The following is a 16,353-nucleotide window of genomic DNA, read 5'->3' as shown; positions in this document are numbered from 1 at the left end:
GCACATTTGAAATTGAAGGAAACATATCTCAAAGATGATAATTGGTTGAGTAAGCAATTAACAGATATGCAAATTTGTAGGATTCATTATAACAAAATACACCACAATAGTACACTACACTGTGGTAGGACTCATGGCAGGACCTAATGTCTGCCATTTTTGTTGATGGAAATAAACATTAGATACTGTTACATTCAAAAGCCAATGTGTAAAATTATTTGCAACAAACTCTATCATGAAAACATCATAGTTATCCAATGAAAATCTACTTTTTTTCATATTTTACAATCAGGTTTACTTCTATCTAGCACCAGATAAAGAAAAATACTAGGTGGAAATATAAATAAGGAACTCGGTCTGTTTGGTGTGATGTTTTTCGCCAAAAAGTGTCAATTCAGCTTATAAATGGTTTTAAAATAAATTTCTATCATCAAAACAATGTCCGTATTAAATAAAAAGGTCTCATTTTGGGGCCATTGAAACTAATTTCACCTGTACGTTGTAAATAAATGACAACAAATAAGAAAAAAGGATTACATTCTTATAACCACAACTTGAGGGTGTCCCAAAGTGTAGTCATTATTGTACTGCAGGAAATGCATGAGGCAATTTGCATATTGCAAGCTCCCATGAACAGCAATATGATAATGAACAGATAGTCCGTTTTTGTGATGTTGGTTGAGCAATTAATGTTCTGGAGAACTCTGGAGATAAGTCATATTAAGTAAAGGGATGGGGCTCACTACTGAGCTATTGTGTCTAGCAAAGAGATGACTTTATTCAGTATATTGTCCATTTGGCTCAGCATAGATTATTGACTAGCAAAACATTAGTCAGTGGAGAGATTTGTTCTGTGCATGATGTAGAGTATGATCTATTTACCTTTTTAACTGTTGTTTTGGCCATAATCAGCTTCTGTTTCAGAGACCTAGATTATAAATTGGACTAATTCTGGTCTGTGTTGTTTAGTTCAATATTAAAACATCCACTGACAAGCTAAATCAATGGGGGAGCCTGAGTATCATTTTTGTATGAAGTAGTGGACAAAACAACACAGATGGAATAAGATGACTCTGTGTGCCTGCAAGGAAACATGCTGAGTTATGGTTTATTGATAAAGACTGTTACAAATGACCATCATACTGGGAGGTTGACATAATAGAAATTCCACTGATGAATAATAAAGAGTTGGACAAAAGTAGTGAAAATCATAAACATACACAAGCAGAGCTAGTGGACTAGTTAGTGCTTTTTCTTTAAAGATGGTTATTAGAATGACCAAAAATAATCCCAAAAAATCTAGTGTTTCCCATATATAAAACATATTTTGGGCTTTGCAGAATAGCAAAAATATTTGTTTATATATATTATGCAGAGATACATGAAATGTCTAATTTGCACAACATTCAAACTATACAATATCTTCTCAAAGGGTATGAGGACAAAGTGGGAACATAGTACTGAAGTGGATAATTAGCTGTGATCATACTGAGTGCCAGAGCAGGCTCCAAGGGCAGAATGGCATACTCCTATTGTTTTTCTATGTGTCTTTGGCAGTGTGCTCTTCTTACACAATATGGGATTGATATTAAAACCATACCAGATCGACTGGGCAAAATCTGAGCCAGTAAGCCAGTTTGAATTCGAACACTGGATATTTATTCTACAACAACTCTATCATTTTATAGACTGCATTCTTACTGATAACTTGCTGATGCTTTAATGTTGTAGCAATGTAAGTGCTAGTCTCAATATATGCTGATGTACTATGCCATGGAACTGTACAGTGTGGGGTGTATGACCATGGTTCTTCACATCAGGAAATCAAGGAGAGGTGCCAAAAAGAAAAAAAAAGTGGTTTCAATGAGAAAGAAAAATCAAAGGATGATTCATCCCCAGACTGTGCTTTGCACCTTCTAGCTATTGTTTAATAGTCGCTTTTAGCCAATGCATCAGAATAGGGTGCTTGTTCTTCCCTTCCTGAGCTGGAATTTTGAATAGAGAGGGTAACCAGAAAAAAATGGGAAAAAATTAACATGGAAGATATAAAATAACCAGTGAATGTGTCAAACCCATCTCCTTTGATGTGTGAAATATGCAATGTGACTCAGGGTTATCTTTCTAGCTGAATATGTATATCAAAACATATGTCATTCACCAATTCACCAGTGTACTGCAGCCTTCAGGAGAAGTTCCCTGCAATGTTGAAAGTAGCGTGAATTATATCATTGCTTCAAACGTGAAATCTCATGGTGTCACTGTAAATACAGAGTGGTCACACACATGAACATCATTGAAATATAGATGCAGCCATTACTTGGGGGTCAGTTGCAAAAGCTTTCGACACCTCCACAAACTAATTCATATCTCATTTTCACCACTACACACTCTCCCTCCACACAACACCCTCCAGCACCCACCCAAATCCAACATAATCTATTGGTTTAACAGGAAATTCAATGTGTTAAACTGATTGCTGAAAAGTTGATCACTGTAAACATTGCAAAAAAAAACAGTTTCAAGAAAATTCAATACCAAAGGAGCAAGTACAACTTCATACATCATTCCCTGACTGTATTGTTCCATATTTCAGATTTTCTCATCAAAAACATGAGTGTTCTCCGAAAATTGTTTAAAATTGAACAGACATAAGTATTTTGGAAAGATTAGAAGATTTAACCCAAATAACTACTGAATCTTCAAATATGCATTAAATTCCATTTTTCTAGTTTGCTGAATCAGCAATCAACAATAATTGCAGTCATACAATACCTTTTAAAATCGTTAGGTGTTTCACAAGAACGTTATCAAACAGCATATGACACCTGAAGCCATACAAGCTGGTATGAGCAAAATTAGTTTCTGTTGGTCGTAAATGCAAGATGGAGAAATGTATGTAATATCTTTTATTTCACAAGATTATTTCAACACAGTATTCGTATATAGTTATTCACTTATTAATAAGAGTCACTTTAAACTAACTTAATATATGTGAAACATGATTAGATGCTTTGATAAGGTGTTGTATTGATCCAAGTCTCCTATAATATTGTGCTTGTGGTAAGTCAATGATGTGTTGTTTTATAAAAACTAAGTTCAATGGTCACCTCCCACCTGATCACTGCAGAGTCAGAGCTGCAACTTTGTCTGCAAAAACTTGTCTCTCTGTCCTTCTTTCCACCTTTCAGCAGGTGCCCTTTCCTCCTTGGGAGGGTTTCTGATTTAGTTCTTTGAAAAAGAAATATGTTTTCATCTCTTTTCTAACCCAAACCTATTTCTTTTGTTTAGCAATCCAAACAGGATAGACATTATGAATGTATACTTTTGTTTGACATGTGTGTTTTATTTGTGGTGTCTATGTTTTCCATGTATTACCCTTTATCACCATAGTTTCTGCAGTATATTCTTGCTGTTTTTCCAGCTACCTGTTTTGCTGTCTATCTACAATATTTGCTATAGCTCATCACTCCCGATCTATCTGTCTTCCCTGCTCTGCAATTTCTAAATATTTTGTTTAACTCCCTAGTTCTGTCATTAACTAATGTTTCTGTAATGCTTTCTCAGATCTCTCTCCCTGTACGTCTCTTACTTCTTTTATAGTTTTTATACCATTTTTCTCCACACCGCTTCAATTTTCAGTCGTTCTGACATTTTCTCCCTTTTCTGTCAAGACAGCTCTTTCTGTTCCTATAGATTTTATATCTCTTACTCTCTGCTTTCCCTGCTGTTCTCCTTTGCATCCTGCCATCTTTTGCATCCAGTCTTTTCTTCTGGTCCCTTCAGTTTCTTCCTCCCTCTCAGACTCTCACAACTGTCCCAGGCACGCAAATCCAATGTTATTGAAAACAAAAGCAGAAGATTTTTCACAGTATCTCCTGTTAATATTTCCTCACCAGCAGCATATATTTTCAATCAGCGGCTCCAGGCTCTCTGCTTCCTCCCAATCTCATTCTGAAATAAAGTTCAGCATATGCTTATTAGAGACAGATTCCTAAATGCTGTTGTCCTAAAACTGTGGTTCTTGAACATTTTAGCACCTTCTCAGTTCGAGGAGACTGAACTCCAGTAAAGAGATATTATAGTTTCTCACACCCTTAAAATATATTTGATCTGACTGATCAACAAATTAAGTCCTCCCTCACTCTCTTCACTGTTATTTCTTTCTGTCTGTTAATCCTCTCTCACTTCCATGCATTTTCTCCCCCTTTCTCTCTGTGCCATTTCTTTCTCCTTCCCTCTTAACTATTTTTACCACCCAGGAAACAAGCCAAACAATAATACTCTCAGTCAGGGTACCAGTTGACGTTGATGCTGGAGCTGCTGAGCAACGGGTCATTGAAAGCAGAAACACGATCACCCTGGAGTTACTATCTTAAAGATCGGAGGCTGCCTACCAGCAATATGCAGGATGGTTGCCCATCGGGCCTCTTGCATTACGAGGCAGCAAAAGGAGGGAGCTACTCGAGTGAGGATTGCAAAGTGAGGGAGGGGAATGCAATCTGAGTTCCGAAAGGTCAACTGCTTTATTTTGGGTGTGGGGAGGAGGTGTATGTTTGTGAAAGGAGAGGCACGTTTGGGGCGAGCTTTGTAAGTGGGTACCCCTGTCGTTTTTTCTTAAACAATGGGTTACTTGAGGAATTGTATTCGTACGCGTTCATCAAACTGCTCTGTCTGTCAGGAAGTTGTGTTCTTTGCCTAAAAATATGTTGATATATTTTTCCGCTTGGTGAATTGGGGGGAGGTGGTGGCGATATGGCTGAACATTGAACAAAAGGTCAAGGATATTGCACAAAAGGTGAGTGAAAATGGGAAATAAACAATTACACAGCGAAATAAAAGCAAAGGTTTAAATATTCCACTCGAAAGAAGAATGGAATCATGGACATTTTAGACAGTCATATGCAAAGTTATAGCAAAAATAAATAAAGTAAATAATAAAGAAAGTTAAAGTGCATGTCCCCACGCATTGTTAGCATTTATGGTTAACTGTAGAGTCTTTTGCGATGCTGAGTGCCCCTCTGGCCAACTGTGTGGCTCGCGGAGTCACCCTACGGTGCTGCCAACCTTGTAGCTATTGACTATTTTTAGATTTGTAAAGATCATCTTGAGATGCGATTAAACTCCCTCTTGCTCTGTGGGGCTGCCCCTTAGTACGTTTCCGATGCCACGCCTGAGTCCTGGTGTTTGGATAGGGGATATACTCTTGAAGACACTGGAGAAGTGCCCTGAGGCGGGCGTTGGAATGGGGCCTGCAGGGTTTGTGCGCTGACTAGGGAAGCATTCGTGATGACACTGGCTCTCGGCAGGAATGGAGTGATTAACACAGACCTGTGGTTTTAACTCCACTGGCCCCAACGTACTGTCACCAGGAATCCCGCAAGAAGGCAGGAGAGGTTAGATAACGGAGCATTTGCGGGCACAGCACCACTTGTACTTCTGTATCCTCAGTCCTCATTTTCCTTCAGCGATGGCAATTAACCCACGATTGCACTTGAAAGCAACTTTAATTGCAATGAGATTTGACAATGACGTGACGCCGTCACCGCCTAACATCCAGAATCACCAGACCAGTTCGAGTAAAAAGTTGACAGTAGGATGTTTCCGAGCGGATGTCTGACTCCGTATTAGAAAGCGCGCCCCTGACTGAGGTGCCATTAGCCCTGTGGAGCTCGGTGCTGGAGCAATGTGAATCAGTCTGCAGGGATTGTCAGTGGTGAGGCAGAGTACAGACCGGGAGCTCATGGCTGAATAATAACACGCTCAAAGAATTAAGTCATTGTAATGATGTCAAATGTAAAGATGCCTCTGTTAGAGAAAATGATAATACATTTACAAAATCCATACTTTATTCCCAGTAATTAAATACTGAACGAACATATTTGTACTCAAATATAGATTTACTGTAGCATGTTTCGAAATCAGTTTATAATTGTTATTCGAAATATAAATTGATAATTACAGTTTTATCTTTTGGGTAATTGCATGACTATAGTATGACTGTGGGAGTGTCGCTTTGTTTCTGGTTATCTGTTTGCATACAGTAATAGCATCTTGGTTTATTTTTCTCATTCTCATTTCTCCACTTCTCCTTCATACCTGCTTAATGCTTGCTTGCGATACATTAATACTCTTCCATATGCAGTTGTTTATTTTTTTCATCAGGCGTTTTGATTTGCTCCTGTCGTTTCTGAGCTACTCGTCTTTGTAAAAGGAGACTGCAAGGTGAATAAATTAGGAACCTTTTTTGCCCTTAAAAGCAAAGCTCAGAATGTCTCTGAGTAAACAGTGCTGCTTATAAATCGCTCAATACATCAAAGACATTGTACTTTTAACCGATTGTTACCCAAGGCAAAGGCCAGAGAAAGGTCAAACTGACGCCTGGTACCTCCTCAAGTTTGGAATGTCACTGTTCCACCTCAACACTCTTCCCCTCAACTTGACACTCCTCCAAGTCTGACCGGATCGGTCCTCCTGTTCTGCTCGTATCCCGGCATTTTAACATTTGGGACCGGGCTCTGCAGTCAAGGTGAGAACTATAACCCACCCAGAGGCCATTGAACTGCCTTTATTTACAACCCTCGCTGAAGAGGTGTCTGCAAAGCAGCCAGTCGTCAAAAAAAACGCGGTTTATTGCTGAGCGGTGAGAATAGATGGCCCCTCTTAACCGCACTAATTTGATCGTGGTAATTAACTTTAGAAATTAAAGGGAGGAAATCTCGAACGACGTATATTTCAAACCGACATAAATAGGAACAGTGCATTTAAACACCCTAAAACAAATTCTCACCTGCTTCAATGCTACTGTTGTAGAAGGACGCCCAATCCCCCTTAAAATTAACTTCAGATGAATAATGTATCTGGTTATTTTGTTTAAATCTGCGTCGTCTTTAGCAACATGTGAAGTTAGACATTGTTGTGAGGCTATAATACTTAAATTCCACTTAACCATTGTATCTCTTAGACTGTGCTAACCCTGGGAAATAGTCTGTAATGGCAAAATTCATTTTACTACAGTGGAAAAAAATGCGAGATAGATGCGCTATGTTAGGAGGTTGCAGATTAGATTTCAAGAGGGTTTAATACAGTCTTTTAGGACAAACACTACAAATGTCATGCCTATTTCTATGCAACCATTCAGGTGTGCAGTAAATTCAAATTATCCTTACAGTTCCTATTTTACACATATGATATATGAGAGCGAAGCTTTAACAGTTCCAGAACCATTTGTATGCCTGTAACATTTGGGACACAAATGACAACAGAAACATAAAATAATGCCGGCGCCTGAAGTTGCCACGCGAAGCAAGCTTCCCGACAGCAGCTCAGTTGAAAGAGGGACCCCGTGTGTATATAAGTTGTTCGGGGATTTCACTAATCAAATTAAACAGCAGAACTTGTTTTGAACAGCGTTATCAGTTCTGCTCACATGGATTTAAGGTGCCCAGTCAGTGTAGTCGCCATTTTAATGCATTGGTCTGCTGGAGTAATTAATGCATTACTGGGGACAATCTTCTACAAACTAATTTATTTGTGTTAATATTTATTAATTGATCGCAACTATGTGATATCCATCCATCCCCTGCGATAGTGACTTTGTGTTAACAGCTGATAGGCAGACTACCTCTCGATTGCAGGTGCTTAGATAAACATTGTGTTAGACTGAAGCCCCATGCCTCGTCCTGGATTTATGGATACAGTTCCATACATTCTTGCCTTTTTAAAAAAAAAGGCCGTGGTCTTGAATTGGAATTGGCGCAACTATAATGGCTTTGGTAACAAGGACCAGGCATTATAATATAATCAAACTATGCAGAAGGCAAAAACCGGCAGATATTAGAAATATCTTTGTTCTCTATTCTTCTGTCAAGCTGCCCATTCTTAGCCTGTTCTTCCATACCCCCACCCCAACCCCTTGGTAAACCAGAACCTCTTTTTTTTGCCCTAGGACCAGCACTTTCAAATTCAGTCAGAAAGCCCATCATCAGTCACTGATTCCGTACAGGAGAAGAGAGTAATTTCCAACTTAAATCCCTCAGAGCCTCCCATCCGTTCTAAATCCCACATCACCACTCCTTCCACATAGTCTTGACACGCAGCAAGCCGAAGCAGCCGGGTTTTGCTTATGCATTAGCAATTTATTTTGTCTCCCTGACACGTCGCTAACATAAAACCGTAAAATATAAATAAAATATCTCTCCCCCAGCACCAGTTCCCAGCGAGAGAGAGGGAGAAAATCTGTATCTCCCCTCTGATCTAGAGAAATAAAAATAAAAAGCCATGGCTCCGACAGTGCCTGTTTTCCCATGCTAGGGTTGCGTTTGCACACACAAACACACGCATTCAGACAATGAAGATGGATGAGCGGGGATTGGGATCAGACTCTGGGGGGACGCCGTTCTCCTCTTCAATATACTCTTTTCCCACCCACCCCCACTTCTCTCTCTCGTGCATTCTCTCTCGTATTCTCTTCACTCACTCTCTCCGTGTAAAGCCATTGATAAGCGCTAAAGCCATTTGTATTTCTGCGACCGCCGTTATTCCCAAGCCTGCAGTGTAGCGCCGAGCCTGATTGCAATTTATCAGCCGCTCGCATCAGTTTGTAGCATGTGTTCTTGCCTCCTCGACATTACACTGATAGTATCGTCTGCTGCAGTGGAATCACTCTGGGTAACTCAATATTGGGCGGAAAATTTGCCACTTCTCCCGCACGTTTTCTGAAAACCTGATTTTTTTAGTCTTTCAATTAAGTCTGTTGGCAGATATGATTAATTAGAGCATTTGCTAAACGTTGGACAAGCAGCACAAGGTTCATGGAGGTGAAATGAAGTTGATGGATTTCACGACTGATAGCAAAGTTTTGTTTTATATCAATAAAAGTTTGGTGCTGGATGTGGAAGTAATAAAGGGAAGCATTTTTTTAAAAATGACATTGCTGTGACTGTAACTGACAGGGTTTTAGAACGAAAACAGCAGCTGTCCCAATGACATGACTACAAGGAGATCTATAGGCTTCATCGAATTTCTAAGCCAGGCTGTCAGTGAGTTTTGTAATCGGAGGGAAAATGTTGTGCTGTTTTGGTCAATATCTCGACCCGACTGGCAGATGTTTGGAGGACTAGCACTCGTGTCCTGAGAGGAGGCCAGTTGCAGAGCTCCGCTGAATTAATGGAGCTCGAAAAAAGTTCAAATCCTGAGGAGTCCCAACTCTGAAGAGCACGTGAAACAAAACCACGAGCATGAACACGGAATTCGAATAATGCTGCTCCCACCGTGGGTCATGCTATATTTAAATGATATTAAAATGCAACTGAATAAGAAACAACAATTCTTTATTAATCTATTCTAATATTCGAAAGCACGCCCACCGCAGTTCTGCTCACCACACCCAGAGGCCTGCGTGAAGGTTAAATATCCTCAGGAATAGTTAACTCAAAATTTCGTGCAAATTTGAAACAGAGTTGAATATATTGTATTTATATGGAACACGGTTGCACGGCTTCTTTGCATCCGTATTCCCCCGCCCCCATTATTCGCCATTTGGCTTGGTCTCGTTAAAATGTGCAGTTGACTAGCTCCCGCCTCGTCCCACACCCCTCACCCAAGCCAGCTGAAAATATGTAACTTACATCAACCAAAGCTTTCATGCCCTGGCCCCGATTGTTGTTTATGCTTGTTGTTTGTTCAGTGTTGGTGGGTAACGTAAGCAAGATTATAGTCTTTTGAATTGGTCTGGAGTGTCCTGCTGTCATTTGTGGATTCAATGCTTGATATTTAGAACTTCTTTAGTTTGAGAAGAGTTGATTGATTCGCTCGTTCATTTTCTGCATTCACCTGGAAGGACTATAATTCTATTTAAATCTATAATTTGATCGACCTTCGCAAACTATAATTGCAATTTTGCGCGGAGGATCATTAATAATGCATTGTTTTGTTCTGTGTGCCGTTTGAATTGCTCAGGCGACAGAGAAACGTGAGATTGTCGGGAGCGGTGGAACACAGTTCGACTTTATATGTTCCTAGAAACATCTATGTTTGACGTATCGTTGGAGGTAGAGACCAACTATTGACTACTTAACCTAAAAAAATGTTTCCAAAATGTTGACTGGTCTGTAAGTGAAAAGAAATAAGGCAAATGTTCACATGCATTTGGTTGAACTTCGCTTCGAAAGCGACTAAATTCCTATTCACAACTCGCCTGAAGCTAATCAGACCTGATTTTATGCAGAATACAATGCAATAACATACTCTCACAATTATATTACCAACTGGCTGTTATAGACGAGAATTTTAAGCCAGGCATTAGCGTTCCTGAGGACCAAATCTATAATCACGTTCTCTGTGTATAAATCATACTTCCACGATGCTTTCTTTTATCAATAGTTTGACTGGCTTGTTAATTTTTCAGTGTTTTCTCTAATTCCTCAAAGGTGCACATTTGTGTGCCTTTCTATCTTGTCTCCCTGCCTTAGACTTAATCGCGCTTATTGGAGTCAAGGCACAGAAGGAAAATGTAGAAAATGTAAAATAGAGTCACAGAGTGGTCAAACGCCTCGGAGTAAAAACATAGTCCCGTGCTATTTTACTCCAAGTTTAAGAATCTGACTCATGCCTCGTGTGTTTTGCAACAACCGCCCTAACATCATCTATGTTTCTGACTGCTGCAGGCACATTGATTTAGGTACAATTGCAAACAAATTCTAGGGATAACGTGTTGTCATCATATCGAAATATGAAATAGTTTTACAGAACGCAAGGACATTCGGCCCTTCGAGTCTATGCAAGATCAATCTAGGAAGCTGCACGTTCCCTGACACTAAAGCCCTGCAGTTCAAGTACGCTTTTAATTCTCTTTTGAAAGCTAGGGTTGAATTGATATATAAATATAACAAACTTTAATTATGGCCCATTAATATCGTCAATGTAAACTTTTGGAGCTTTAACTCATGTCAGTTGGAACACTGCGCCATGGACATTGTGAATGTCCCTGTACTATTGAGGATTATGTTCACGGAAGGTTGGCATCGACAAGTCTGAAGAGAAAAGTTTCGGAGCGTATTCTATGTCTTCTAAGTGTCTCTTGTCTGGCCTGGCGAAGTTTACAGCAGTTCGCAATGGATCAACTCGTGGTCCATTTGATGCAAAGCTGTTGTTAGACTACTCAAGTCCCAGGGAGTTCTTTCACAGTTGTTTGTAATCCAGTTGCACTTGGCCGATCACAGCCCCTCAACTAGCGCGATACATTTTTCAGTTTATCACAAGTGTCACCCACATCTTCCGGCAAGGAGTCTACGAATTTTGACGAGCGAAGCAACCAGTCTGATCGGATAAAGTCACGTGTGCAATGGGGTTGAGGGGCGGAGGGGGAAGGAGGCCAAGTTTAAAAGGCAAGACAATAACGACCTGTCTGCAGACCTGAACTTGACAAACTTGCCTGCAACTTCATTGCAACACTTTCGACATGTTCAGAGTCGCAGTGCCACGGCCACTAGCCCGTTGGTTAATCGATAGAGAAATCTCACTCTCCTTTCCAGTAATTTTACCTTGAACCATTTAGTATGACAAGTTCACGTTTGTACCGGTAATCCAGTTATTGGAAGCTCCAACTCAAAACAAAAGCACGCGAAACCTCTTGGTTGGTTGAGTTTAAATATATGTAGAATTGGCAACGCTTGTTTCAACAATGTCCCTGGAAGCAGATGGTGAAATTAACTTTTGAAATAGAGCGCAATTACCCCTCAACTCCTTCAAGCACTAAAGTGGTAACTGCTGTCAACAGAGGTCAGAAACCGTTGTATTTTTATGAAATGTTGATAATTATTAAATTTGAATTAAACAATAATCTATGCAGACAGCAGTCTTCCATTGTACTGCCCCTTTTCTGGTGAAAATGCGATCATAAAATACCAAATACAGCTGCAACTGACCCGTTCTCACATTAATTCTGCATTGCCTGTGTTCTGCATTGATTATTACAGAGGGGTTAATTTAGAAATTGAAGCAGTGAAATCAAAAGTGTCGTTTTTTTTTCTGTCTGGTCGTTATTAAATTATCTTTCTTACCTAAGAATATGTCCAACTATCACAACTGTTATAATCTACTCGGGTCTATGAAGTGATATTCCATGTATGTCGAATCTTACAAAAGAAACGTGTTATTTTGAAATAACAACTCTAATAATAGATTATTATAAAAATAGATTATTAACGCTGGTCCGATGCTCTTTCTCTTATAACTCGACATCGTTGGGTACTATTGGTCCGGTCTTATGCCGTGGTCGTTATACAGCTACACAATGTGTACGTTCTGAGAGATACATATAAGAACATAAAGTGTTGAACAGTCACGAATATTAAACATATGTGTGTTAATATTATATTGTATGTAGAAGTGGTGCATTGTTCAGGACATGGCTTAATAAGTGATACGTTAAACGTAATATAAAGGTAGGACATAATTAAAATGTTCTAGACAGAGAGTGGTGGCACCTATTTATGTGGACAAGGTCGAGAAACTCCTGTCAGTTGAAATGCAAAGGAAATGGCTGAGTTTGTGAATTGTATTTGGGCCTATTAACATTCATACACGTTGACTGGGCGCTCACTTTCAATCGATATCTTCCTCCACTCCGAGTTGACAGCCACTGGCTGTGACTCTGGCAGCTTGTTCTTGTTTCCATGAAGCTAAGGAGATCCTAGACTTGTTCTTACCGCCAGTCAGTGAGCACTCTGCTGATACTCCTCTCCTCTGAATCATCGCCATTTCTTAGGTGAAGTGCTGTAAAATCGCGCCCTCAGTGATTGTTGCCCTATGGATATTTTTTGTGGGGGGTGGAAGGGAAAGGGTTAAGATTGGATTCATGCGCCTTGGTTGTAAGTTTTAAGTGTCAAGAATGATTATTTGTGTCAACATTTAAACGCTCCACCTCTCGACAGTGGATCGCTGCGATGTTTCTTATGACACCATTTAAAATACGTAATTAGACGTGCCCGAGTAAGAACATATTCTGGAGTAAATTGGGACAGATTATTTTGCCTTTATAAATATTCTATCATACAAACTGCCTGAGCTCAAATCTGCCCAACAACCATTTTGCAACGTGTCCGACAATCACTTTACACAATCTACTTTGCGAAGCGAAAGTGGATACTTAACATCGGGAAGTTCGTTTACAATGCCGGGTCACTAAGTGCACACTATTTGCAGTGCTGTTATTACATTTCACTTCAGTAATTTGAAGGAAGATGAAAGGAGGTTGCCTGTCTCTGATCGCCGCTCCTGGCCACACTGATGTAGGGTACTTCATGTGGCGCACACATTAGTTCCCCCCTTCTCCCCACCCTCATCCTCAGACACTATCCCTCTCCCCCAACAAAATATTTGCAGTAGCCCTTTTTGCAGTTTTATAAACATCTTGTTTCCATGAATTCCAGCTTTTTGCACCCAAACACGTGATGTAAACGGACTTCTTTCAAGTCAGTTTCACTTGTGTAGGCGGTATGGGGTTACAGGATATGGAACTTCCACTGTGATCAGTTACTTAACACAAACTGGAGGCGTGGGGGAGTGGGGTGGGGGGAGGGTCGTTTGCAATTTTCGGTTACCTCCTTAAACATCACAGGCGAGTTGCTAACTCCATGATGCTGCGGGTTGTCTGAGTTGATTGTTTTTTTCACCCAACTGCAAAAAAAAACTTTTTGATATCGGAAGGAAGCCTGCGCTCCAGTCATGCAACCAGATGCTTTGCAGCTGAATAAAATAGTGAAGCAGAGATAGACACGGTGGCCGCAAAGATGTTGCTCATCCCTTATCTCTATTCATTCCTGACCAACACATGTCATCTGCGAGAGAGTCAAAGGAAAAGGGTCCCTAGACACAAGACTGCAGCTGTCACTCTGAAGTCTGGAGGGCCATGTCCACACCAGCCGCGTTTCTCCCTGCTGCCTGAGAAGAACCCCATGTGCAGAAGGGGTTTATTGATTCTTTTTCATTTACGTTTTCACAGAGATTGTGCGTGGGGATATAAAGCGATAAGCGTCTGTCTTAGGGAATTCTGGACGGATGGACGGAGCAAAGGGGCAAAGGAAGCAACCGCGCAACAAAGACCGTGTCCATCTTGGCAAAGATAAAAGTTGGTGCCCACTGCATGTCGCTCCTTTATTGGGAGCGGGATCGGTTTTCCTTTCCCCGCAATTACGGGGAATTTTCACCAGGGTGGCCGCGAGTCTGCGGGGAATAAGAGCGATTTATTTGCACTTTTTGTAGCCATTTGTCAGAAACTGCACAACTCCTTACTTCACCGTTGCAAAGAAAAAAAAATACATAATGGTTTTAGAGGTATGGACATGTGTCGGGAAAATGGTAAAAACAAACGTGGTTGTACGAATAAAAATGCTCCGCTCACTATTTGTGGAGAGACCGTAAACGTGTCGGTGTTGAATTTATTGATGATGTCAGTACACGTAGTAGCACAGCAATTCCGACACCTCCCCCTCCCCCCCACAGACCATGTCGTATTTTCTACAAAAGAAAACTGGAATAAGAGCAGGAGTGGCCTGCTTCTACATGGAGAAGAGATCAAATTGTAACGCATTGGGCACTGGACACCAATGAGAAAAATAACAGCGACCGGAAGTAGCGAAATACTTTGTTAAAGTAGGAAACACGTAAAGATTTGTCCAGCACGAATTAAAAGTTCAAAGTCTATCTAGAGGTCGAGTTGATCCCCTAACCGAGGTGTTAAGGCACTCAGAAGACGAGTTAACATATTTTGTACAATTGCCAAATGAATGCTCACGAACAATATTTGTGTTCTCTAAGCATTCTGAGTCCCTCGTTCAGGCTATTAAGGCCTACTCGAATAAAGCTGAAAGTGCTGTCTTTCTCGCACTGTTATAGTCTTAAGATCCTGTCTGCGGAGATCTGATTTGTGAAGAAGGGTCTAGGCCTGAAACGTCAGCCTTCCTGCTCCTCTGATGCTGCTTGGCCTGCTGTGTTCATCCAGCTCTGCACCTTGTTATCTCGGTTGTTATTGCCCTGGGTCTGCAGATGCTGGAATCCTTTGCCTGTTCCTCTGCCTATACTCGGCGAGAAGTGAAGGGATCTTACCATTCTCCAACTACTATAGCTGCTGCAAGAATAGTGCTGCACACATTGTTGTTAAAGTACGGCAAGCGTCTGAACTGAAAGCAAATATTCAACTTTCACGGCGCCCATGGGTTTGGCAGCTGAGATCTGTCAACTGCTGGGAGAGGCTGACTGCAGGGTGAGCCTTTCTTGCTCTGTTTCCATCCGCGCTGATGGAATATACACCAAAAAAAATCAAAACTTTCAGTCTAACACTACGTATGCAAATATGTTTAAGCACTATTTGGCGTCGAGTTCAAGATTAAGCGGGGGGGGGGGAACGCCCATTAAACATCGCAAGTAAGCCTTTCTCTTTGAGCAGGCCATTCATCAACAAGTGCAGAGGTGACAAAATGACTTGTTAGGTCTTTCTTATCGTCTGTCACGTTTTGAACGGATACCACTTCAAAGGTTAAGACGCGTTTGCAGACAGGGAGAAAGGGCTCATGCATATGCAAGTTATTTGTTGACACACCCCACCGTTGTGCTTGCATTAAACGTCATACGCGCCTCCTTTGCCATTTTTTCACCTGGTTATGGGTAAATATCCATCCCCATGCACTCACCCTTAAATAATATGTTTATTTCACGTTGATCAGTCTGATTAAGGTATCGCCTTCGTACCCTTTCTGCCAATTAATATGGCTTGCCACTTAATTACAGTGCAATCGTTCTGCAACAATCTGTCAAATGACAGAAACACGAGACTCGCCATCCCAATAAAAATCACTTGAGAAAAGATGCAATCTCTGATTTTTCTTTTCGTTGTTTGCCTCAAAAATCTGGCCAAGAGAAACCGACGCCCCCTCCCCTCACACACAACCCAATAAAAGTCCAAAAGGGCAAAGAGGGCTTGAAACCTATATTTTCTTGCTGTTTGTTTTGGTAGTTTGCTTTGCTCCCTTTCTCTCAGGCTGACGCTTTCCCGCGAGACAAAAGTGCAACGTTCAAATTGCAACTGGAAAATGGAACAAAGCAGAGAAAGGAAACGGGGAGGAGGGATACGACGGTGCAAAGTAAAACGGAAAAAGAAAACAAAGAGGAAACAACAAGGCGAACTATACCTAAGGCTCAGAAACGGCCGCGGCTTCCGTTATTTCTCTTAAAGGCGAGATGTTGCGAGTCGCAGGAAGGCAGGAAAAAAAGGCAACACACTCATACAAAAAAACTGTCATAAATTAGCGGTTGCCATGGTAGCTGGGTGGCTGATTGGACAGGGGCGCCGGTGAC

General features: G+C 40.9%; 1 long non-coding RNA gene across 1 annotated transcript in view; it reads right to left on the bottom strand.

The window, feature by feature from the left end:
- Positions 1 to 16,259, bottom strand: part of LOC125486147 — a 36,073-nt gene extending 19,814 nt beyond the window's left edge. Inside the window, exon 1 of the long non-coding RNA XR_007264829.1 lies at positions 16,188 to 16,259. This is a non-coding gene — a long non-coding RNA (uncharacterized LOC125486147). The remainder of the gene's footprint in view (positions 1 to 16,187) is intronic.
- Positions 16,260 to 16,353: the final 94 nt, after the last annotated feature.

This window comes from Rhincodon typus, chromosome 26, assembly GCF_021869965.1.
Source record: "Rhincodon typus isolate 14 chromosome 26, sRhiTyp1.1, whole genome shotgun sequence".
Taxonomy (NCBI): domain Eukaryota; kingdom Metazoa; phylum Chordata; class Chondrichthyes; order Orectolobiformes; family Rhincodontidae; genus Rhincodon; species Rhincodon typus.
This window is presented reverse-complemented; position numbering and strand designations above follow the sequence as displayed.